This window comes from Arachis hypogaea, chromosome 20 (genome assembly GCF_003086295.3).
Source record: "Arachis hypogaea cultivar Tifrunner chromosome 20, arahy.Tifrunner.gnm2.J5K5, whole genome shotgun sequence".
Lineage (NCBI taxonomy): Eukaryota > Viridiplantae > Streptophyta > Magnoliopsida > Fabales > Fabaceae > Arachis > Arachis hypogaea.
The window spans coordinates 33,932,654-33,955,292 of NC_092055.1; the positions used below are offsets into that span (position 1 = coordinate 33,932,654).

The 22,639-nt window shown below is 37.4% G+C and overlaps 2 non-coding genes across 2 annotated transcripts; one reads left to right on the forward strand and one right to left on the reverse strand.

Annotated features, from left to right (window-relative positions):
* Positions 1-6,003: 6,003 nt before the first annotated feature.
* Positions 6,004-6,111, forward strand: LOC112786971 (small nucleolar RNA R71). Its single transcript, XR_003194411.1, has one exon. It is a non-coding gene; the product is annotated as a small nucleolar RNA R71 (small nucleolar RNA).
* A 16,420-nt stretch (positions 6,112-22,531) lies between these two features.
* On the reverse strand, positions 22,532-22,639 carry LOC112788304 (small nucleolar RNA R71). The gene has a single exon (XR_003195672.1). It is a non-coding gene; the product is annotated as a small nucleolar RNA R71 (small nucleolar RNA).

A 22,639-nucleotide genomic window follows, 5' to 3' on the forward strand; every position in this document is an offset into this window, starting at 1 on the left:
CAAATGCTCTGTCACGGCATGGCTAATCATCTGGAGGTTCTCGATCATGCTGGAATAGGATTCACCCTCCTTTTTGCGTCTGTCACTACGCCCAGCACTCGCGAGTTTGAAGTTCGTCACAGTCATCCCTTCCCAGATCCTACTCGGAATACCACAGATAAAGTTTAGACTTTCCAGATCTCAGGAATGACCATCCATGGGTTCTAACTTATACCACGAAGATACTAATAACTCGGACTCGGTCCCCTGTATTAGATATCTAAGAGATATTCATTCTAGCTTGTTTGCATGTAGAACGGAAGTGTTTGTCAGGCATGTGTTCATAAGTGAGAATGATGATGAGCGTCACATAATCATCACATTCATCATGTTCTTGGGAACGAATGGATATCTTAGAAGCGGAATAAGTTGAATTGAATAGAAAAACAGTAGTACTTTGCATTAAATCATGAGGAACAGCAGAGCTCCACATCTTGATCTATGGAGTGCAGAAACTCTACCGTTGAAAATACATAAGTGATAATGGAGTTTATTGGCCTCGGCCCCAGAGGGGAACCGGAGTAACCAAGACTAAGAATGATCCGAAGATGTAAATACAATAGTAAAATGTCCAATTTATACTAAACTAGTTACTAGGGTTTACAGAAGTAAGTAATTGATGCATAAATCTACTTCCGGGGCCCACTTGGTGTATGCTTGGGCTGAGCTTGAAGTTTACACGTGCAGAGGCTTCTTTTGGAGTTGAACGCCAAGTTGTAACGTGTTTTTGGCGTTCAACTCTGGTTCGTGACGTGTTTCTGGCGTTTAACTCCAGACTGCAGCGTAGAACTGGCGTTCAACGCCCTTTTGCATCATCTAAACTCGGCCAAAGTATGGACTATTATATATTTCTGGAAATCCCTAGATGTCTACTTTCCAACGCAATTGGAAGCGCGCCATTTTGAGTTCTGTAGTTCAAGAAAATCCACTTTGACTGCAAGGAGGTCAGAATCCAACAGCATCAGCAGTCCTTCTTCAACCTCTGAATCTGATTTTTGCACAAGTCCCTCAATTTCAGCCAGAAAATACCTGAAATCACAGAAAAACACACAAACTCATAGTAAAGTCCAGAAATGTGAATTTAAAATAAAAACTAATAAAAACATCCCTAAAAGTAACTAGATCCTACTAAAAACATACTAAAAATAATGCCAAAAAGCGTATAAATTATCCGCTCATCACAACACCAAACTTAAATTGTTGCTTGTCCCCAAGCAAATGAAAATCAAATAGGATAAAAAGAAGAGAATATACTATAAATTCCAAAATATCAATGAAACATAGCTCCAATCAGATGAGCGGGACTTGTAGCTTTTTGCCTCTTGAATAGTTTTGGCATCTCACTTTATCCATTGAAGTTTAGAATGATTAGCATCTATAGGAACTCAGAGTTCAGATAGTGTTATTGATTCTCCTAGTTCAGTATGTTGATTCTTGAACACAGCTACTTTATGAGTCTTGGCCGTGGCCCTAAGCACTTTGTTTTCCAGTATTACCACCAGATACATAAATGCCACAGACACATAATTGGGTGAACCTTTTCAGATTATGACTCAGCTTTGCTAAAGTCCCCAATTAGAGGTGTCCAGGGTTCTTAAGCACACTCTTCTTTTGCTTTGGACCTTGACTTTAACCGCTCAGTCTCAAGTTTTCACTTGACACCTTCACGCCACAAGCACATGGTTAGGGACAGCTTGGTTTAGCCGCTTAGGCCAGGATTTTATTCCTTTAGGCCCTCCTATCCACTGATGCTCAAAGCCTTGGGATCCTTTTTATTACCCTTGCCTTTTGGTTTTAAGGGTTATTGGCTTTTTGCTCTTGCCTTTTGGTTTTAAGACCTTTTGGCTTTTTCTGCTTGCTTTTTCTTTTTCTATATTTTTTTGCCATTTTTTTTCTTTTTTTTTCTGCAAGCTTTTGTATTCACTGCTTTTTCTTGCTTCAAGAATCATTTTTATGATTTTTCAGATTATCAAATAACATTTCTCCTTATCATCATTCTTTCAAGAGCCAACATATTTAACATTCTTAAACAACAACTTCAAAAGACATATGCACTGTTCAAGCATTCATTCAGAAAACAAAAAGTATGGTCACCACATCAATATAATTAAACTAAGTTCAAGGATAAATTTGAAACTCATGTACTTCTTGTTCTTTTGAATTAAAAACATTTATCATTTAAGAAAGCTGATGGATTGATATTCACTACTTTAAGGCATAGACACTTAGACACTAATGATCATGTAATAAAGGCACAAATATAGATAAACATTTAACATAAGAAAACGAAAAACAAAAAATTTAAGAACAAGGAATGAGTCCACCTTAGTGATGGCGGCGTTTCCTTCTTGAGGAACCAATGATGTCCTTGAGCTCTTCTATGTCTCTTCCTTGTCTTTGTTGCTCCTCCCTCATAGCTCTTTGATCTTCTCTAATTTCATGGAGGATGATTGAGTGCTCTTGATGTTCCACCCTTAATTGTCCCATTTTGGAGCTTAATTCTCCTAGGGAGGTGTTGATTTGCTCCCAAAAATTATGTGGAGGAAAGTGCATCCCTTGCCATAGTGGAGGACTTGTCAGCCACCTTGTAGAGTTCTTGAGGTATAATCTCATGAACATCCACCTCTTCTCCAATCATGATGCTATGGATCATGATGGTCCGGTCTATAGTAACTTCAGACCGGTTGCTAGTGGGAATGATTGAGCGTTGAATGAACTCCAACCATTCTCTAGCTACAGGCTTAAGGTCCAGTCTTCTCAGTTGAACCAGTTTGCCTTTTGAGTCAATCTTCCATTGAGCTCCTTCCACACATATGTCCATGAGGACTTGGTCTAACCTTTGATCAAAGTTGACTCTCCTTGTGTAGGGGCGTGCGTTCTCTTCCATTATTGGCAAGTTGAACGCCAACCTCACATTTTCCAGACTAAAATCTAAGTAATTCCCCCAAACCATGGTGAGATAATTCTTTGGGTTCGGGTTCTTACTTTGATCATGGTTCCTAGTGATCCATGCATTAGCATAGAACTCTTGAACCATTAGAATTCTGACTTGTTGGATGGGGTTTGTTAGAACTTCCCAACCACTTTTTTGGATCTCATGTCGGATCTCCGGATACTCTCTTTTCTTGAGTTTGAAAGGGACTTCAGGGATCACCTTCTTCTTGGCCACAACATCATAGAAATGGTCTTGATGGGCTTTGGAGATGAATCTTTCCATCTCCCATGACTCGGAGGTGGAAGCTTTTGTCTTCCCTTTCCCTTTTCTAGAGGATTCTCCAGTCTTAGGTGCCATCAATGGTAATGGAAAAACAAAAAGCTTTATGCTTTTACCACACCAAACTTAGAATATTGCTCGCCCTCGAGCAAGAGAAGAAAGAAAAGAAGAAGAAGAATAAGAATTGGAGGAGAGGGAGAGAGAGTTGTGTTTCGGCCAAGAAGGGGAAGAGAGGGTTGTGTTGTGTGAAAATAAAGAAGAGTGGAGGGGTTTATATAGTGTATGGAGGGGGGTTAGGTTCGGCCATTTAGGGTGGGTTTGGGTGGGAAAGTGATTTTGAATTTTGAAGGTAGGTGGGGTTTATGAGGTACGTTTATGGGGAAGAGTGGATGGATGTGGGTGGTGAAGGGGTAGTAGGGAAGAGAACTTGATGTGATTGGTGAAGGGTTTTGGGGAAGGGTGTTTATTGGGAAGAGAGGATGAACATTGAGAAGAGGGAAGAGTATGAGTGGAGGTAGGTGGGGATCCTGTGGGGTCCACAGATGCTGAGATGATCCTGTGGGGTCCACAGATCTTGAGGTGTCAAGGATTTACATTCCTGCACCAATTAGGCATGTAAAATGCCTTTGCATGCAATTCTGGCGTTTAAATGCCGAATTGATGCTTGTTCTGGGCGTTCAGCGCCCAGATGCAGCATGTTTCTGGCGTTGAACGCCAGTTCTATGCTTGTTTATGGCGTTCAGCGCCAGCTTTCCTCAGTGTGCATTCCTGGCGTCTGAACGCCAGAATGCTGCTTGTTTTGGGCATTCAACGCCAGATCCATGCTCTGTTCTGGCGTTGAACGTCAGCCAGATGCTCCTTACTGGCGTTTAAACGCCAGTAAGCCCTTCCTCCAGGGTGTGATTTTTCTTCTGCTGTTTTTTATTCTGTTTTTGATTTTTCTATTTATTTTGTGACTCCACATGATCATGAACCTAATAATACATGAAAAAAAAATTAAAATAAAAATAGAATTAGATAAATAAAAATTGGGTTGCCTCCCAACAAGCGCTTCTTTAATGTCAATAGCTTGACAGTGGGCTCTCATGGAGCCACACAGGTGATCAGGTCAATTTTATAGACTCCCAACACCAAACTTAGAGTTTGGATATGGGAGTTCAACACCAAACTTAGAGTTTGACTGTGGGGGCTTTAGTTGACTCTGTACTGAGAGAAGCTTACTGTGCCTCTTTTCCATGTTTACAGAAGGATGACCTTGAGTTTTAAACACAAGGGAGTCCTTATTCAATTGAAGGACTAGTTCACCTCTGTCTACATCAATCACAGCTCTTGCTGTGGCTAGGAAGGGTCTTCCAAGAATGATGGATTCATCCTCATCCTTCCCAGTATCCAGGATTATAAAATTAGCAGGGATGTAAAGGCCTTCAACCTTCACTAACACGTCCTCTACTTGTCCATAAGCCTCTTTTCTTGAGTTGTCTGCCATCTCTAATGAGATTCTGGCAGCTTGCACCTCAAAGATTCCCAGTTTCTCCATTACAGAGAGTGGCATGAGGTTTATTCCTGACCCAAGGTCACATAGAGCCTTCTCAAAGATCATGGTGCCTATGGTACAAGGTATTAGGAACTTTCCAGGATCCTGTTTCTTCTGAGGCAATCTCAGTTGATCCAATGCATTTAGTTCATTGGTGAATAGGGGAGGTTCATCTCCCCAAGTCTCATTACCAAATAAATTGGCGTTCAGCTTCATGATTGCACCAAGGAACTTGGCAACTTGCTCTTCAGTAACATCTCCATTCTTTTCAGAAGAAGAATACTCATCAGAGCTCATGAATGGCACAAGGAGGTTCAATGGAATCTCTATGGTCTCTAGATGAGTCTCAGATTCCTTTGGTTCCTCAGAGGGAAACTCCTTATTGATCACTGGACATCCCAGGAGGTCTTCCTCCTTGGGATTCACGTCCTCCCCTTCCTCCTTGGATTCGGCCATGATGGTTATATCAATGGCCTTGCACTTTCCTTTTGGATTTTCTTCTGTATTGCTTGGGAGAGTACTAGGAGGGATTTCAGTGATCCTTTTACTCAGCTGGCCCACTTGTGCCTCCAAATTTCTAATGGAGGACCTTGTTTCATTCATAAAACACAGAGTGGCCTTAGATAAATCAGAGACTATATTTACCAAACTAGATGGATTCTGCTCAGAACTCTGTCTTTTGCTGAGTGGATGATGGAAAAGACTTGCTATTGCTACACTTGTTTCTTCCACCATTATTAAAGCCTTGTTGAGGCTTTTTTTGATCCTTCCATGAGAGATTTGGGTGATTTCTCCATGAGGGATTATAGGTGTTTTCATATGGTTCACCCATGTAATTCACCTCTGCTATTGCAGGGTTTTCAGGATCATAGGCTTCTTCTTCAGAAGATGCCTCTTGAGTACTGTTCGATGCAGCTTGCATTCCATTCAGACTCTGAGAAATCATATTGACTTGCTGAGTCAATATTTTATTCTGAGCCAATATGGCATTTAGAGTATCAATTTCAAGAACTCCCTTCTTCTGAGGCGTCCCATTACTCACAGGATTCCTCTCAGAAGTGTACATGAACTGGTTATTAGCAACCATGTCAATGAGTTCTTGAGCTTCTGCAGGCATTTTCTTTAGGTGAATGGATCCACCTACAGAAGTATCCAATGACATCTTAGCTAATTCAGACAGACCATCATAGAATATATCCAGGATGGTCCATTCTGAAAGCATGTCAGAAGGACACTTTTTGGTCAGTTCCTTGTATCTCTCCCAAGCTTCAAAGAGAGATTCACCTTCTTTCTGTCTAAAAGTTTGAATATCCACTCTAAGCTTACTCAGCTTTTGAGGAGGAAAGAACTTGGCTAAGAAAGCCTTGACCAGCTTATCCCAAGAGTTCAGGCTATCCTTAGGTTGAGAGTCCAACCATATTCTAGCTCTGTCTCTCATAGTAAAAGGGAAAAGCATGAGCCTGTAGACCTCGGGATCAACCCCATTGGTCTTAACAGTATCACAGATCTGCAAGAATTCAGTTAAGAACTGAAAAGGATCTTCAGATGGAAGTCCATGAAACTTACAGTTCTGCTGCATCAGAGAAACTAATTGAGGTTTAAGCTCAAAATTGTTTGCTCCAATGGTAGGAATTGAGATGTTTCTTCCATGTAAATTGGAATTAGGTGCAGTAAAGTCACTAAGCATCCTCCTTGCATTATTATTATTTTCAGCTGCCATCTCCTCTTTCTGTTCGAAAATTCCTGTAAGGTTGTCTCTGGATTGTTGTATTTTAGCTTCTCTTAGTTTCCTTTTCAGAGTCCTTTTAGGTTCTGGATCTGCTTCAACAAGAATGTTCTTGTCCTTGCTCCTGCTCATATGACAAAGAAGGGAATAACACAGAAAATATGGAATCCTCTATGTCACAGTATAGAGATTTCTTTGGGTGAGTAGAAGAAGAAAAGAATGTAATGTAAGGAAAGAAAAGGGGGGAGAATAGAGATATGAGATGAAGAGAAGTGTTAGTAAGTAATTAAATAAATAGAAGAAGATGAGGGAAAGAGAAGTTTTCGAAAATAAATTTTAAAAAGGAGTTAATGATTTTCGAAAATTAAGATAAAATTAAAATTAAAATTAAAAATTGAAACAATTAATTAATTAAAAAGAATTTTTGAAAAAGAGGGAGGTATTTTCAAAAATTAGAGAGGGATAGTTAGTTAGGTAGTTTTGAAAGAGATAAGAAACAAACAAAAAGTTAATTAGTTAGTTGAAAAAGATTTGAAATTCAATTTTGAAAAGATAAGAAGACAAGAAGTTAGAAAAGATATTTTAAAATCAAATTTTTGAAAAAGGTATGATTTAAAAAGATATGATTTTGAAAAAGATAAGATAAAAAAATATTTTTGAAAAGATATGATTGAAATTAGTTTTGAAAAAGATTTGATTTTCAAAATCACAATTAATGACTTGATTCACAAGAAATCACAAGATATGATTTTAGAACTTAAAGTTTGAATCTTTCTTAACAACTAAGTAACAAACTTGAAATTTTTGAATCAGAACATTAATTGTTGATGATATTTTCGAAAATTATGAGATAAAATTAAGAAAAAGATTTTTGAAAAATATTTTTAAAATTTTCGAAAATAAATAAGAAAAATGAAAAAGATTTGATTTTTGAAAAAGATTTTGAAAAAGATAAGATTTTTAAATTGAAAATTTGATTTGACTCATAAAAACAACTAGATTTTAAAATTTTTTTGAAAAAGTCAATCCAAATTTTCGAAATTTATGAGTGAAAAAGGGAAAGATATTTTTTTGAATTTTGAATTTTTAATGAAGAAAGGGAAAAACATGAAAAAGATGCAATGCATGAAAATTTTGGATCTAAACATGTGATGCATGCAAGAACACCATGAATGTCAAGATGAACACCAAGAACACTTTGAATGTCAAGATGAACATTAAGAACTTATTTTTTTGAAAATTTTTCAAGAAAAGAAAACATGCAAGACACCAAACTTAGAAATTTTTCATGTATAGACACTATGAATGCAAGAATGCATATGAAAAATAAGAAAAGACACAAAACAAGAAAATATGAAGATCAAACAAGAAGACTGGCCAAGAACAACTTGAAGATCATGAAGAACACTATGAATGCATGAATTTTCGAAAAATGCATAAAAAATTTTTAGAAAAAAAATGCAATTGATACCAAACTTAAAAATTGACTCAAGACTCAAACAAGAAACACAAAATATTTTTTATTTTTATGATTTTATGATTTTTTTTTAATTTTTGTATATTTTTACTTTTTTGAAAATTATTTGAAGAAGAAAAATAAAGATTTCAAAATTTTTAATATGAATTCCAGGAATTTTGTGCTCTTTAGTCTAAAGCTCCAATCTGAGGGTTAGACATGGCTTAATAGCCATCCAAGCTTTAGTATGCTATTACATGCATTGAAGTGATTAGTTGAATCCTTAGTCCAAAGGAATTTAGACATGGCTTTACAGCCAGCCAAGATTCAACAAATCATCATGAAACACTAGAATTCATTCTTAAAAATTCTGAAATAATTTTCGAAAACAAAAGGAAAAAAAATTTTTTTTTCGAATATTAATTGGGAAAAACGAAAAAAAAGAAAATATTTTTGAAAATTTTTTGAAAACTTTTTGAAAATAAAATAAGAAGAAAATTACCCAATCTGAGCAACACGATGAACCGTCAGTTGTCCAAACTCGAACAATCCCCGGCAACGGCGCCAAAAACTTGGTGTGCGAAATTGTTACTCAGGTTGTAAAATTTGTTGTTCGTTCTCTCCCTGGCAATGGCGCCAACAAACTGGTGCACAATACCATGGTCCAAACATAACTTCATAACTTCGCACAACTAACCAGCAAGTGCACTGGGTCGTCCAAGTAATAAAACCTTACGTGAGTAAGGGTCGATCCCACGGAGATTGTTGGTATGAAGCAAGCTATCGTCATCTTGTAAATCTCAGTCAGGCGGATATTAAATGGTTATGGAATTTTCGAATAATAATAATAAATAAACAGAAAATAAAGATAAAAATACTTATGTATATCATTGGTGAGAATTTCAGATAAGTGTATAGAGATGCTTTCGTTCCTCTAAACCCCTGCTTTCCCGCTGTCTTCATCCAATCAGTCTTACTCCTTTCCATGGCAAGCTTTCTGTAAGGGCATCACCATTGTCAATGGCTACATCCCATCCTCTCTGTGAAAATGGTCCAAATGCTCTGTCACGGCATGGCTAATCATCTGGAGGTTTTCGATCATGCTGGAATAGGATTCACCCTCCTTTTTGCGTCTGTCACTACGCCCAGCACTCGCGAGTTTGAAGTTCGTCACAGTCATCCCTTCCCAGATCCTACTCGGAATACCACAGACAAGGTTTAGACTTTCCGGATCTCAGGAATGGCCATCCATGGGTTCTAACTTATACCACAAAGATACTAATAACTCGGACTTGGTCCCCTGTATTAGATATCTAAGAGATATTCATTCTAGCTTGTTTACATGTAGAACGGAAGTGTTTGTCAGGCACGCGGTCATAAGTGAGAATGATGATGAGCGTCACATAATCATCACATTCATCATGTTCTTGGGAACGAATGGATATCTTAGAAGCGGAATAAGTTGAATTGAATAGAAAAACAATAGTACTTTGCATTAAATCATAAGGAACAGCAGAGCTCCACACCTTGATCTATGGAGTGCAGAAACTCTACCGTTGAAAATACATAAGTGATAATGGAGTTTATTGGCCTCGGCCCCAGAGGGGAACCGGAGTAACCAAGACTAAGAATGATCCGAAGATGTAAATACAATAGTAAAAAGTCCTATTTATACTAAACTAATTACTAGGGTTTACAAAAGTAAGTAATTGATGCATAAATCTACTTCCGGGGCCCACTTGGTGTGTGCTTGGGTTGAGCTTGAAGTTTACACGTGCAGAGGCTTCTTTTGGAGTTGAACGCCAAGTTGTAACGTATTTTTGGCGTTCAACTCTGGTTCGTGACGTGTTTCTGGCGTTTAACTCCAGACTGCAGCGTAGAACTGGTGTTCAACGCCCTTTTGTGTCATCTAAACTCGGCCAAAGTATGGACTATTATATATTGCTGGAAAGCCCTGGATGTCTACTTTCCAACGCAATTGAAAGCGCGCCATTTTGAGTTTTGTAACTCCAGAAAATCCACTTTGAGTGCAGGGAGGTCAGAATCCAACAGCATCAGCAGTCCTTCTTCAACCTCTGAATCTGATTTTTGCTCAAGTCCCTCAATTTCAGCCAGAAAATACCTGAAATCACAGAAAAATACACAAACTCATAGTAAAGTCCAGAAATGTGAATTTAACATAAAAATTAATAAAAACATCCCTAAAAGTAACTAGATCTTACTAAAAATATACTAGAAACAATGCCAAAAAGCGTATAAATTATCCGCTCATCAATGCTTAATCCTTCCAAAAACTTGTATGATACTCTGCAATGATATTGAAAGTTGCTTATTCCCAAGCACTTGAAAAATGGTTAGCATGCATGAGTTATTTGTGGGCTTTTGAACTTACTTTGGTGTGGGAACACCAAACTTAGTACCTTGCCAATGGTTCTCATGCATCAGATTGACCATATGTAAAACTCTTTTTTCTTTGCCAAAGGTAATAGAACTAAAAACTTGGGAACATCAGAATAGTTAACTAGTTTATCTAAATGCTTGAAGCTAGCATGATGCAGAAGGTGAGAATGTGTTTCATGATGAAGTTTTTAGTGGAACACCAAACTTAAGATCCTTCATTCTCCCTTAGATTGTTTTGGTGTGCGACACCAAACTTAGCTTCTTGCAATATAGATAAAGCTAATTAACCTTTTTATTAAAATAGTTATGAAGAGAAAACTACCTCAGGTTGGGTTGCCTCCCAACAAGCGCTTCTTTATTGTCACTATCTTGACATCCTTCATTCTATGATCATGGAAGTTGAGAATCCTGTTGCCTTTGATTTCCTCCTCTCACTATGGGCTTCCTTTCCTCTGTTTCTTCTTGCGGAAACTCTCTGTGATGTTTTTCTTTGATGATTGTTTCCTTTTCCATAGCCCTCTCACTTTCTTCTATGATTGCTTTCCATTTCTCCCACCTAGCAGTTTTTTCGTTGTCCTGTGGGTCATCTTTAGTGGCTTTGGAGATGGTATTCGCCCTTTTCTCTCCCATTTCTGCAAAGTGCTTAGCCATTTATTCCATTTGCCTCTCAATTCTTCTTATTGAGGTTTCCTGGTTCTTTGTTGTCACCTCTTGGTGCTTCATCATTCTCTCTATTAAGATCTCCAAGTTGGTGATCCTCTGAGAGTCTTGTGAGATTGGTTGGTTGTGGGGTGTTGGGGGTTGGAAGGGTGGGTGTTGTGGTGGTGTGTAGTGGTTGTTGTTGATATGGTGATGTTTTTGCTGGTTTGTGAAGTTAGGGTTGTTGTAATTGAAGTCTCTTGGTCCTTGATTTTGGTGCTCGATCCTCCTCCAGTTGGAGTGAGTCCTCCAGGGTGGGCTGTACACATCACCCTGAGACTTGTGTTGGAACAGGCTTGAGGTACTGTTTGGAGAGTGTAATCGCTCATGACTTTGTTGCTCATAGTTAATTGCCCCAAAACCTTTTTCAGGTTAATTCCAACCATGTGAATTTTGAGGTAGGTTGTATGCATTTACTACAGCAGTTCGCAGCTCATTAATTTTTCTGATCATCAACTCCAATTGTTGCAAAGTTTGTTGATGCATCTGCTTGTTTTGATTCACGACTGCATTTACACCTTCAATTTTCATCACTCCTTTCTCTTGTGTGGATGGTTTCACTTCTGCTTCTAGCTTACCAAATTCCTTGGGTGGTTTCAACTTGGCCAGGAATTCATTCATCAGGTCTTCCCATCCGATGATGCTTCCTTGTGGGAAGGCTTCAAGCCATTGAGCAACATCGTTCATGGAGATGAGCGGATGCTTCAAGTCATGGGTTGCATTATCATCTAAGGTAAGGACACTACCTCCACGATTACTAGAATTCATTGAGTTCCCCTCCATGATCTGTACAGTAACAATCAGTCCGAATGAAGATTGAATCTACTCATGCCAAAATGTGGTTAGAGGATTAGTTGATACAATGTATCAAACAGTTGATAGGCTTGAAAGATCAATAGAAGAAAATTACACCTGTCCTTTACTCAGTGAGCAGAAATACAAGAAACGCATAGAATCAGAAAAGCCAGGAAAATCCCACTCTATTGCTAAAGTGGGGTTTTAGTTATCTTAAGCAAAAATTCAAAAGGTTAGTGTGTTAGTTAAAAAAATTAAAGGACTAGAAAAGAAAAAGTGCTTGATCTAGACCTCCACTTCACTTAATCATTGTCAATCTAATCAATCCCCAGCAACGGCGCCAAAAACTTGATGGGTTGGAAACAAATTTCCAACACCTATACTCACCGACAAGTGTACCAGGTCACATCAAGTAATAATAACTCACATGAGTGAGGTCGATCCCACAGGGATTGAAGGATTAAGAAATTTTAGTTTAATGGTTGATTTAGTCAAGCGAACAAGGGTTGATTTGAGTGGTTTGTAATTGACAGAAGCTAAATTGCATGAATTATAAAGGGGAAGGGGAGAATTGCAGTAAATTAAAGAGAACAGAAAATAAAAGTGCTGAATCTTAAAGAACAAGTAAATTAAATTGCAGAAATTTAGAATGCAAGAAATGTAAATGACTGAATCTTAAATTGCAAGAAAAGTAAATTGCTTGAATTATAAAAGGAATTGGGAGTTGGGATTGCAGAAATTAAACAAGCTGAAGTAAAATGACAATTAACAAAGAAGGAGAAAATGAATCTAAATGCAGTGGATCTAAACAAGAGAAGCACAATTGCTTGAAAATATAAACAGAAAGTAAAATGTAATTCAATTGTAATAACTAAAATGAAGTTGAAGATCTCAGGGGTGGAAGAGACTAGAAAACAAGTCTAGATCTCAAATCCTTTCTTGATCCAACAAGAACAATTGCAAAAGAAAATGGAAAAGTAAATTGTCGAAGAAGTAGAAGAGTGAAAGCAGTAAACAGAATTTGCAATCAGAGCAAAGTTCTTAGAATTATGCAGAAAGATAAAACAAGAGATCTCAAGGTGAGATTGAAATATAATTTCTTCAATTCTCTACCCAAGATCCAAGATAAGAAGTAAAGAGTGCTCGAGCAAGAATAAGGAAGAAGAGAGATCAATTCTCCTTCCCAATTCTCTAAGATCCAAATTCAAAGTAAAAAGCTCAAAATTACAAAAATGAAAATTCTCAAAGAAGCCAAAAGGTCCTTTCTAAATCAAACTAACACCTATTTATACACTTCCTAATTTAGATCTAAGAATTTGGGTGGGCTCTAAAATTTGGTGAAGAAATGAATTAATTTAGATTTTTTATGGATTTTGGCCCATGGTGCACCTCCCAGGGGACGGCTCAGTTGGGAAACCAAACTGAGCGCCCAATGTTGCTTTCTGTTGCCCAATTTTGTGCGCCAGCCCTTTGTCCTTGTTGCACTTCACTAGAGCTCAGTTAGAAAATTGAACTGAGCTCTATGTCTTGCCTTAGTGCGTCCCATTGTGCGTGTCTCAGCTTCCTGGCCATGTCACTTGTGCGCATGACAAGCTCCTTGGTGTGCTTCTTGTTGTGCCAAAGTGTGGGGAGTGGAGGATATTAGTGCTCAGTTGGGAAAGCCAACTGAGCTCCCCATTGTAGCGCTTTGCCTTGGCTTCATGCTCCCAGGTTCGACTCTTGGTGGAAGCAATTTCGTGTTGATTTCCTTGGAAGAGTGGAGCACTCCTTCCTTGCCTTTCATAAAGCTCCTTAGTTCGAACCTTGGGAGAGCCATCTTGGCTCATTTTCTTTTCACAAGGAGTAGCGCTCCTCCCTTGTCTTGCATGAGTTCCCAGGTTCGAATCCTAGCCAACTCACTTTGGCTTATTTTCCTTGTAAGCTAAGTAGCGTGAGGTTCTGTGTTCGAACCTTGTGGAAGGCTTTTTGGCAATTTTCTCTTATTTTCCTTGCAAGGAGCGTTCCTTGCTTTCCTTGGGTCCAGAGTTCGATACCTTGTAGCTTCACTCCTTAGAATTTTGCTTTGAATTAATTTTGGAGAACCCCCGATAAAGCTCACTTTGTGAACTGAGCTTTATGTCCTTGCCTTGCTTTCTTTGGTGCTCAGTTAACTAAGTGAACTGAGCTTTGTGCCTTGCTTTCTCCTTTTATTCCTTGTGAAGCTCGGTTCACTCACTCAACTTAGCTTCCATCCTTCTTTGATGATGCCACGCTTTTCTTTTCCTTTGGGCACGCTCCTTAGGCCACGCTTTTCTTATTTTCTTCTTTCTTCACCTACAAGTAATCAAAATAACCAATCAAAGTATCACCAAATTCACAAGGTTTAAAGTTCATTCATAATTCAATTAATTTTAGCTTAAACCTCATGATTTTGTATCAATTAAAGGGTGGTTGGTTGATTCAACAAAACATTCAATTCCACTCCAAATTACTTACTTACAATTCAAGAAAGTGCGTAAAACCTAATAAAAACAAAGAAAAAGACTAGTGAAACTAGGCTAAGATGACTTGTCATCACAACACCAAACTTAAAACTTGCTTGTCACCAAGCAAGAAAAGGATTATGCTTGAAGGTTCTTTCAGTTAGAAGTGGATTGAAGAATAACTTTTCATATCCTGTGAGTAAAGTGATTAGGTGACAGTGGGGTGAACTCTAAGTTATATGCTCATGCAAGGGCTTCAGTGCTTACTAGTCCCTACATCTTGGAAGTCTTAGATCTTATAACTTTCATCCAAATAATATCATGGAGATCTCTCTATAGGTAATCACCTTGAAGCAGCTTATAATTTCTGTGTTTTGGCCTCGACTCTAAATGTCATGTCTCAAAGCGGCTCTTTAGATAAGCTTTCAATCAATACTCCTAAACCAGTTGGTTTTAAGGTATTAGGTGTAAAAGCACCCCTAAGGATTTACTTGCTCAAGCCTCTCTCTTTGACACAATTCGACCACAAGCATTTACTAGGACAATAACTTTTTGAGTTCTTGTTTCTTTCTTCTTTTCTGCCTAGTAATTGATGCTCAGAACCTTGGGCCATGCTCTTTTGTTTTTGTATTTTCTTTATTTTCTTTTGTTTGCTGCTTCTTGGATCAATAAATGTTTGAGAATCTCCACAATACTTCTTTGAACTCTATATCCTGCCTATGAGCTCCCATGCAAGTTTTCACAAGCATGCAACCACAATGCATAATCATACAATTAGAACCACCACTTTTTCTAGTCTTTTGCTTGCCTCAAAATTATTTAATTCCTCAATCCCTCTTTTCAAAGAACTGTCATGTGATGCCTTTTTGAGACATTGAGTGCAAACAAGTTTGGAGGGTATAAGGTGTGAATGATCAAGCATCTTAATTATTGAATTACAGATAAACTATACTAGACAGAAAGACAGATAGGGGTATAATGTCACTTTCAATCATGGTATTGTCTGATGTAAAATAATCACTTAACAATGCAATCTTTTGGAGTTTACTTGCTTTAATCCTCATCATCATCATTGCTGGTATTCACATTCCTTTTTCCTCTTTCTGGTTGATGATGCTTAATCCTTCCAAAAACTTGTATGATACTCTGCAATGATATTGAAAGTTGCTTGTTCCCAAGCACTTGAAAAATGGTTAGCATGCATGAGTTATTTGTGGGCTTTTGAACTTACTTTGGTGTGGAAACACCAAACTTAGTACCTTGCCAATGGTTCTCATGCATCAGATTGACCATATGTAAAACTCTTTTTTCTTTGCCAAAGGTAATAGAACTAAAAACTAGGGAACATCAGAATAGTTAACTAGTTTATCTAAATGCTTGAAGCTAGCATTATGCAGAAGGTGAGAATGTGTTTCATGATGAAGTTTTTAGTGGAACACCAAACTTAAGATCCTTCATTCTCCCTTAGATTGTTTTGGTGTGCGACACCAAACTTAGCTTCTTGCAATATAGATAAAGCTAATTAACCTTTTTATTAAAATAGTTATGAAGAGAAAACTACCTCAGGTTGGGTTGCCTCCCAACAAGCGCTTCTTTATTGTCACTATCTTGATATCCTTCATTCTATGATCATGGAAGTTGAGAATCCTGTTGCCTTTGATTTCCTCCTCTCACTATGGGCTTCCTTTCCTCTGTTTCTTCTTGCGGAACCTCTCTGTGATGCTTTTCTTTGATGATTGTTTCCTTTTCCATAGCTCTCTCACTTTGTTCTATGATTGCTTTCCATTTCTCCCACCTAGCAGTTTTTTCGTTGTCCTGTGGGTCATCTTTAGTGGCTTTTGAGATGGTATTTGCCCTTTTCTCTCCCATTTCTGCAAAGTGCTTAGCCAGTTGTTCCATTTGCCTCTCAATTCTTCTGATTGAGGTTTCCTGATTCTTTGTTGTCACCTCTTGGTGCTTCATCATTCTCTCTATTAAGATCTCCAAGTTGGTGATCCTCTGAGAGTCTTGTGAGATTGGTTGGTTGTGGGGTGTTGGGGGTTGGAAGGGTGGGTGTTGTGGTGGTGTGTAGTGGTTGTTGTTGATATGGTGATGTTTTTGCTGGTTTGTAAAGTTGGGGTTGTTGTAATTGAAGTCCCTTGGTCCTTGATTTTGGTGCTCGATCCTCATCCAGTTGGAGTGAGTCCTCCAGGGTGGGCTGTACACATCACCCTGAGACTTGTGTTGGAATAGGCTTGAGGTACTGTTTGGAGAGTGTAATCGCTCATGACTTTGTTGCTCATAGTTAATTGCCTCAAAACCTTTTTCAGGTAGGTTGTATGCATTTACTACAGCAGTTCGCAGCTCATTGATTTTTCTGATCGTCAACTCTAGTTGTTGCAGAGTTTGTTGATGCATCTGCTTGTTTTGGTTCACGACTGCATTTACACCTTTAATTTCCATCACTCCTTTCTCTTGTGTTGATGGTTTCACTTCTGCTTCCAGCTTACCAAATTCCTTGGGTGGTTTCAATTTGGCCTGGAATTCATTCATCAGGTCTTCCCATCCGATGATGCTTCCTTGTGGGAAGGCTTCAAGCCATTGAGCAACATCGTTCATGGTGATGAGCGGATGCTTCAAGTCATGGGTTACATTATCATCTAAGGTGAAGACACTACCCCTACAATTATTGGAATTCGTTGAGTTCCCCTCCATGATCTATACAGTCACAATCAGTCCGAATGAAGAATGAATCTACTCATGCCAAAATGTGGTTAGAGGATTAGTTGACACAATGTATCAAACAGTTGATAGGCTTGAAAGATCAATAGAAGAAAATTACACCTGTCCTTTACTCAGTGAGCAGAAATACAAGAAACGCATAGAATCAGAAAAGCCAGGAAAATCCCACTCTATTGCTAAAGTGGGGTTTTAGTTATCTTAAGCAAAAATTCAAACAGTTAGTGTGTTAGTTAAAAAAAATTAAAGGACTAGAAAAGAAAAAGTGCTTGATCTAGACCTCCACTTCACTTAATCATTGTCAATCTAATCAATCCCTGGCAACGGCGCCAAAAACTTGATGGGTTGGAAACAGATTTTCAATACCTAAACTCACCGGCAAGTGTACCGGGTCGCATCAAGTAATAATAACTCACATGAGTGAGGTCAATCCCACAGGGATTGAAGGATTAAGCAATTTTAGTTTAGTGGTTGATTTAGTCTAGCGAACAAGGGTTGATTTGAGTGGTTTGTAATTGACAGAAGCTAAATTGCATGAATTATAAAGGGGAAGGGGAGAATTGCAGTAAATTAAAGAGAACAAAAAATAAAAGTGCTAAATCTTAAAGAACAAGTAAATTAAATTTAAGAAACTTAGAATGCAAGAAATGTAAATGAATGAATCTTAAAGTGCAAGAAAGGTAAATTGCTTGAATTATAAAAGGAATTGGGAGTTGGGATTGCAGAAATTAAACAAGCTAAAGTAAAATGAAAATTAACAAAGAAGGAGAAAATGAATCTAAATGTAGTGGATCTAAACAAGAGAAGCACAATTGCTTGAAAATATAAACAGAAAGTAAAATGTAATTCAATTGTAATAACTAAAATGAAGTTAAAGATCTCAGGGGTGGAAGAGACTAGAAAACAAGTCTAGATCTCAAATCCTTCCTTGATCCAACAAGAACAATTGCAAAAAAAAAATGGAAAAGTAAATTGTAGAATAAGTAGAAGAGTGAAAGCAGTAAACAGAATTTGCAATCAGAGCAAAGTTCTTAGAATTATGCAGAAAGATAAAACAAGAGATCTCAAGGTGAGATTGAAACAGAATTTCTCCAATTCTCCACCCAAGATCCAAGATAAGAAGTAAAGAGTGCTCGAGCAAGAATAAGGAAGAAGAGAGATCAATTCTCCTTCCCAATTCTCTAAGATCCAAATTCAAAGTAAAAAGCTCAAAAATACAAAAATGAAAATTCTCAAAGAAGCCAAAAGGTCCTTTCTAAATCAAACTAACACCTATTTATACACTTCCTAATTTAGATCTAAGAATTTGGGTGGGCTCTAAAATTTGGTGAAGAAGTGAATTAATTTGGATTTTTTATGGATTTTGGCCCATGGTGCACCTCCCAGGGGACGGCTCAGTTGGGAAACAAAACTGAGCACCCAATGTTGCTTTGTGTTGCCCAATTTTGTGCGCCAGCCCTTTGTCCTTGTTGCACTTCACTAGAGCTCAGTTGGAAAATTGAACTGAGCTCTATGTCTTGCCTTGGTGCGTCCCATTGTGCGTGTCTCAGCTTCCTGGCCGTGTGATAAGCGGATAATTTATACACTTTTTGGCATTATTTTTAGTATGTTTTTAGTAGGATCTAGTTACTTTTAGGGATGTTTTTATTAGATTTTATGTTAAATTCACATTTCTGGACTTTACTATGAGTTTGTGTATTTTTCTGTAATTTCAGGTATTTTCTGGCTGAAATTGAGGGACTTGAGCAAAAATCAGAATCAGAGGTTGAAGAAGGACTGCTGATGCTGTTGGATTCTGACCTTCCTGCACTCAAAGTGGATTTTCTGGAGCTACAAAACTCAAAATGGCGCGCTTCCAACTGCGTTGGAAAGTACACATCCAGAGCTTTGCAGCAATATATAATAGTCTATACTTTGGCCGAGTTTAGACGATGCAAAAGGGCGTTGAACGCCAGTTCTATGCTGCAGTCTGGAGTTAAACGCCAGAAACACGTCACGAACCAGAGTTGAACGCCAAAAGCACGTTACAACTTGGCGTTCAACTCTAGAAGAATCCTCTGCACGTGTAAACTTCAAGCTCAGCCCAAGCACACATCAAGTGGGCCCCGAAAGTGGATTTATGCATCAATTACTTACTTCTGTAAACCCTAGTAACTAGTTTAGTATAAATAGGACTTTTTACTATTGTATTAGACATCTTATGATTTTTAGTTCATCTTCGGATCATATTGATCACGTTTGGGGGCCGGCCTCTCGACCATGCCTAAACCTTCATCACTTATGTATTTTCAACGGTAGAGTTTCTACACTCCATAGATTAAGGTGTGGAGCTCTGCTGTTCCTCAGGAATTAATGCAAAGTACTACTATTTTTATTCAATTCAACTTATTCCGCTTCTATGATATTCATTTGTACTTCAACATGAATGTGATGAACGTGACAATCATTATCATTCCCCTACGAACGCTTGCCTGACAACCACTTCCGTTCCACCTTAGATTGAATGAATATCTCTTGGATCTCCTAATCAGAATCTTCGTGGTATAAGCTAGATTGATGGCAGCATTCATGAGAGTCCGGAAAGTCTAAACCTTGTCTGTGGTATTCCGAGTAGGATTCAGGGATTGAATGACTGTGACGAACTTCAAACTCGCGAGTGCTGGGCGTAGTGATAAACGCAAAAGGAGGGTGAATCCTATTCCAGTATGATCGAGAACCTCAGATGATTAGCCGTGCTGTGACAGAGCATTTGGACCTTTTTCACAAGAGGATGGGATGTAACCATTGACAACGGTGATGCCCTTACATAAAGCTTGCCATGGAAAGGAGTAAGACTGATTGGATGAAGACAGCGGGAAAGCAGAGATTCAGAGGAACGAAAGCATCTCTATAGGCTTATCTGAAATTCCCACCAATGAATTACATAAGTATTTCTATCTTTATTTTCTATTTATTTATTATTTATTTTCGAAAACTCCATAACCATTTGATATCCGCCTGACTGAGATTAACAAGATGACCATAGCTTGCTTCATACCAACAATCTCCGTGGGATCGACCCTTACTCACGTAAGGTTTTATTACTTGGACGACCCAGTGCACTTGCTGGTTAGTTGTGCGAAGTTATGAAGTTATGTTTGGACCATGGTATTGTGCACCAGTTATTGGCGCCATTGCCAGGGAGAGAACGAACAACAAATTTTACAACCTCAGAGTAACAATTTCGCATACCAAGTTTTTGACGCCGTTGCCGGGGATTGTTCGAGTTTGGACAACTGACGGTTCATCATGTTGCTAAGATTTGGTAATTTTCTTCTTATTTTGTTTTCAAAAAGTTTTCAAAAATCTTTCAAAAAAATTTTTCCTTTATTTTTGAAAAAAAATTATAAATCTTTTCAAAAATATATTTTTCTTTAGAATTTTTAAGAATGAATTCTAGTGTTTCATGAAGCATGCTGAAATCTGGCTGGTTGTAAAGCCATGTCTAATTCTTTTAGACTGAGGCTTCCACTTATCAGTATATGAAGTTGGATGAAGTATCAGCTGTTGTATGCCTGATTTGTATCTTCTAAAGCTTGGCTGACTATTAAGCCATGCCTAACCCTTCGATTGGAGCTTTAGACTAAGAGTACAAGATTCCTGGAATTTATATTAAAAATTTTGAAATCCTTATTTTTCGTTTTCAAATGATTTTCAAAAAATATAAAAAAAATTCATAAAATCATAAAAATCAAAAATATTTTGTGTTTCTTGTTTGAGTCTTGAGTCAATTTTTAAGTTTGGTGTCAATTGCATTTTTCTAAAAATTTTATGCATTTTTCGAAAATTCATGCATTCATAGTGTTCTTGGTGTTCATCTTGACATTCATAGCATTCTTGCATGCATTCATTGTTTTGATCCAAAATTTTCATGCATTGCATCATTTTCATGTTTTTCTCTTTCATCATTAAAAATTCAAAAATCAAAAAAAAAATATCTTTCCCTTTTTCACTCATAAATTTCGAAAACTTGAGTTGACTTTTTCAAAACTTTTTAAAATCTAGTTGTTCTTATGAGTCAAATCAAATTTTCAATTTAAAAATCTTATCTTTTTCAAAATCTTTTTCAAAAATCAAATCTTTTTCATTTTTCTTATTTATTTTCGAAAATTTTAAAAATATTTTTCAAAAATCTTTTCTTAATTTTATCTTATAATTTTCGAAAATATTCTCATTAATTAATGTTTTGATTCAAAAATTTCAACTTTGTTACTTGCTTGTCAAGAAAGATTCAAACTTTAAGTTCTAGAATCATATCTTGTGATTTCTTGTGAATCAAGTCATTAATTGTGATTTTAAAAAAATCAAATCTTTTTCAAAACTAATTTCAATCATATCTTTTCAAAAAGATCTTTTTATCTTATCTTTTTCAAATTCATATTCTCTTAATCATATCTTTTTAAAACACATCTTTTTTCAAAAATTTGATTTTAAAATATCTTTTCTAACTCCTTATCTTCTTATCTTTTCAAAATTGATTTTCAAAATTTGTTTCAACTAACTAATTAACTTTTTGTTTTGCTTCTTATCTTTTTCAAAACTACCTAACTAACCCTCTCCCTCTAATTTTCGAAAATCTCTTCCCTCTTTTTCAAAAATTCTTTTTAATTAACTAATTGTTTCAATTTTTAATTTTAAACTTGATTTCATTCCTAATTTTCGAAAATCACTAACCCCTTTTCAAAATTTTATTTTCGAAAATCCTCTTTCTCTCTCACCTCCTTCTATTTATTTATTCATCTACTAACACTTCATCTCACCCAAATTTGAACCTCCTCTTCCATCTGTGTTCGAATTTTCTCTTCTTCCCTTCTTTACATTACATTCTTTTCTTCTTCTACTCACACAGGGGAACCTCTATACCTGGGCAAAAAGGATCCCTATTATTATTATTTTTCTGTTCCCTCTTTTTTATATGAGCAGGAGCAAGGACAAGAACATTCTTGTTGAAGCAGACCCTGAACCTGAAAGGACTCTGAAGAGGAAACTAAGAGAAGCTAAAATACAACAATCCAGAGATAACCTTACAGAAATTTTCAAACAAGAAGAGGATATGGCAGCCGAAAATAATAATAATACAAGGAGGATGCTTGGTGACTTTACTGCACCTAATTCCAATTTACATGGAAGAAGCATCTCCATCCCTACCATTGGAGCAAACAACTTTGAGCTGAAACCTCAATTAGTTTCTCTAATGCAACAAAACTGCAAGTTTCATGGACTTCCATCTGAAGATCCTTTTCAGTTCTTAACTGAATTCTTGCAGATCTGTGATACTGTTAAGACTAATGGAGTAGATCCTGACGTCTACAGGCTCATGATTTTCCCTTTTGCTGTAAGAGACAGAGCTAGAGTGTGGTTAGACTCTCAACCCAAAGATAGCCTGAACTCTTGGGATAAGCTGGTCACGTCTTTCTTAGCCAAGTTCTTTCCTCCTCAAAAGCTTAGTAAGCTTAGAGTGGATGTTCAAACCTTCAGACAGAAGGAAGGTAAATCCCTCTATGAAGCTTGGGAGAGATACAAGCAACTGACCAAAAAGTGTCCTTCTGACATGCTT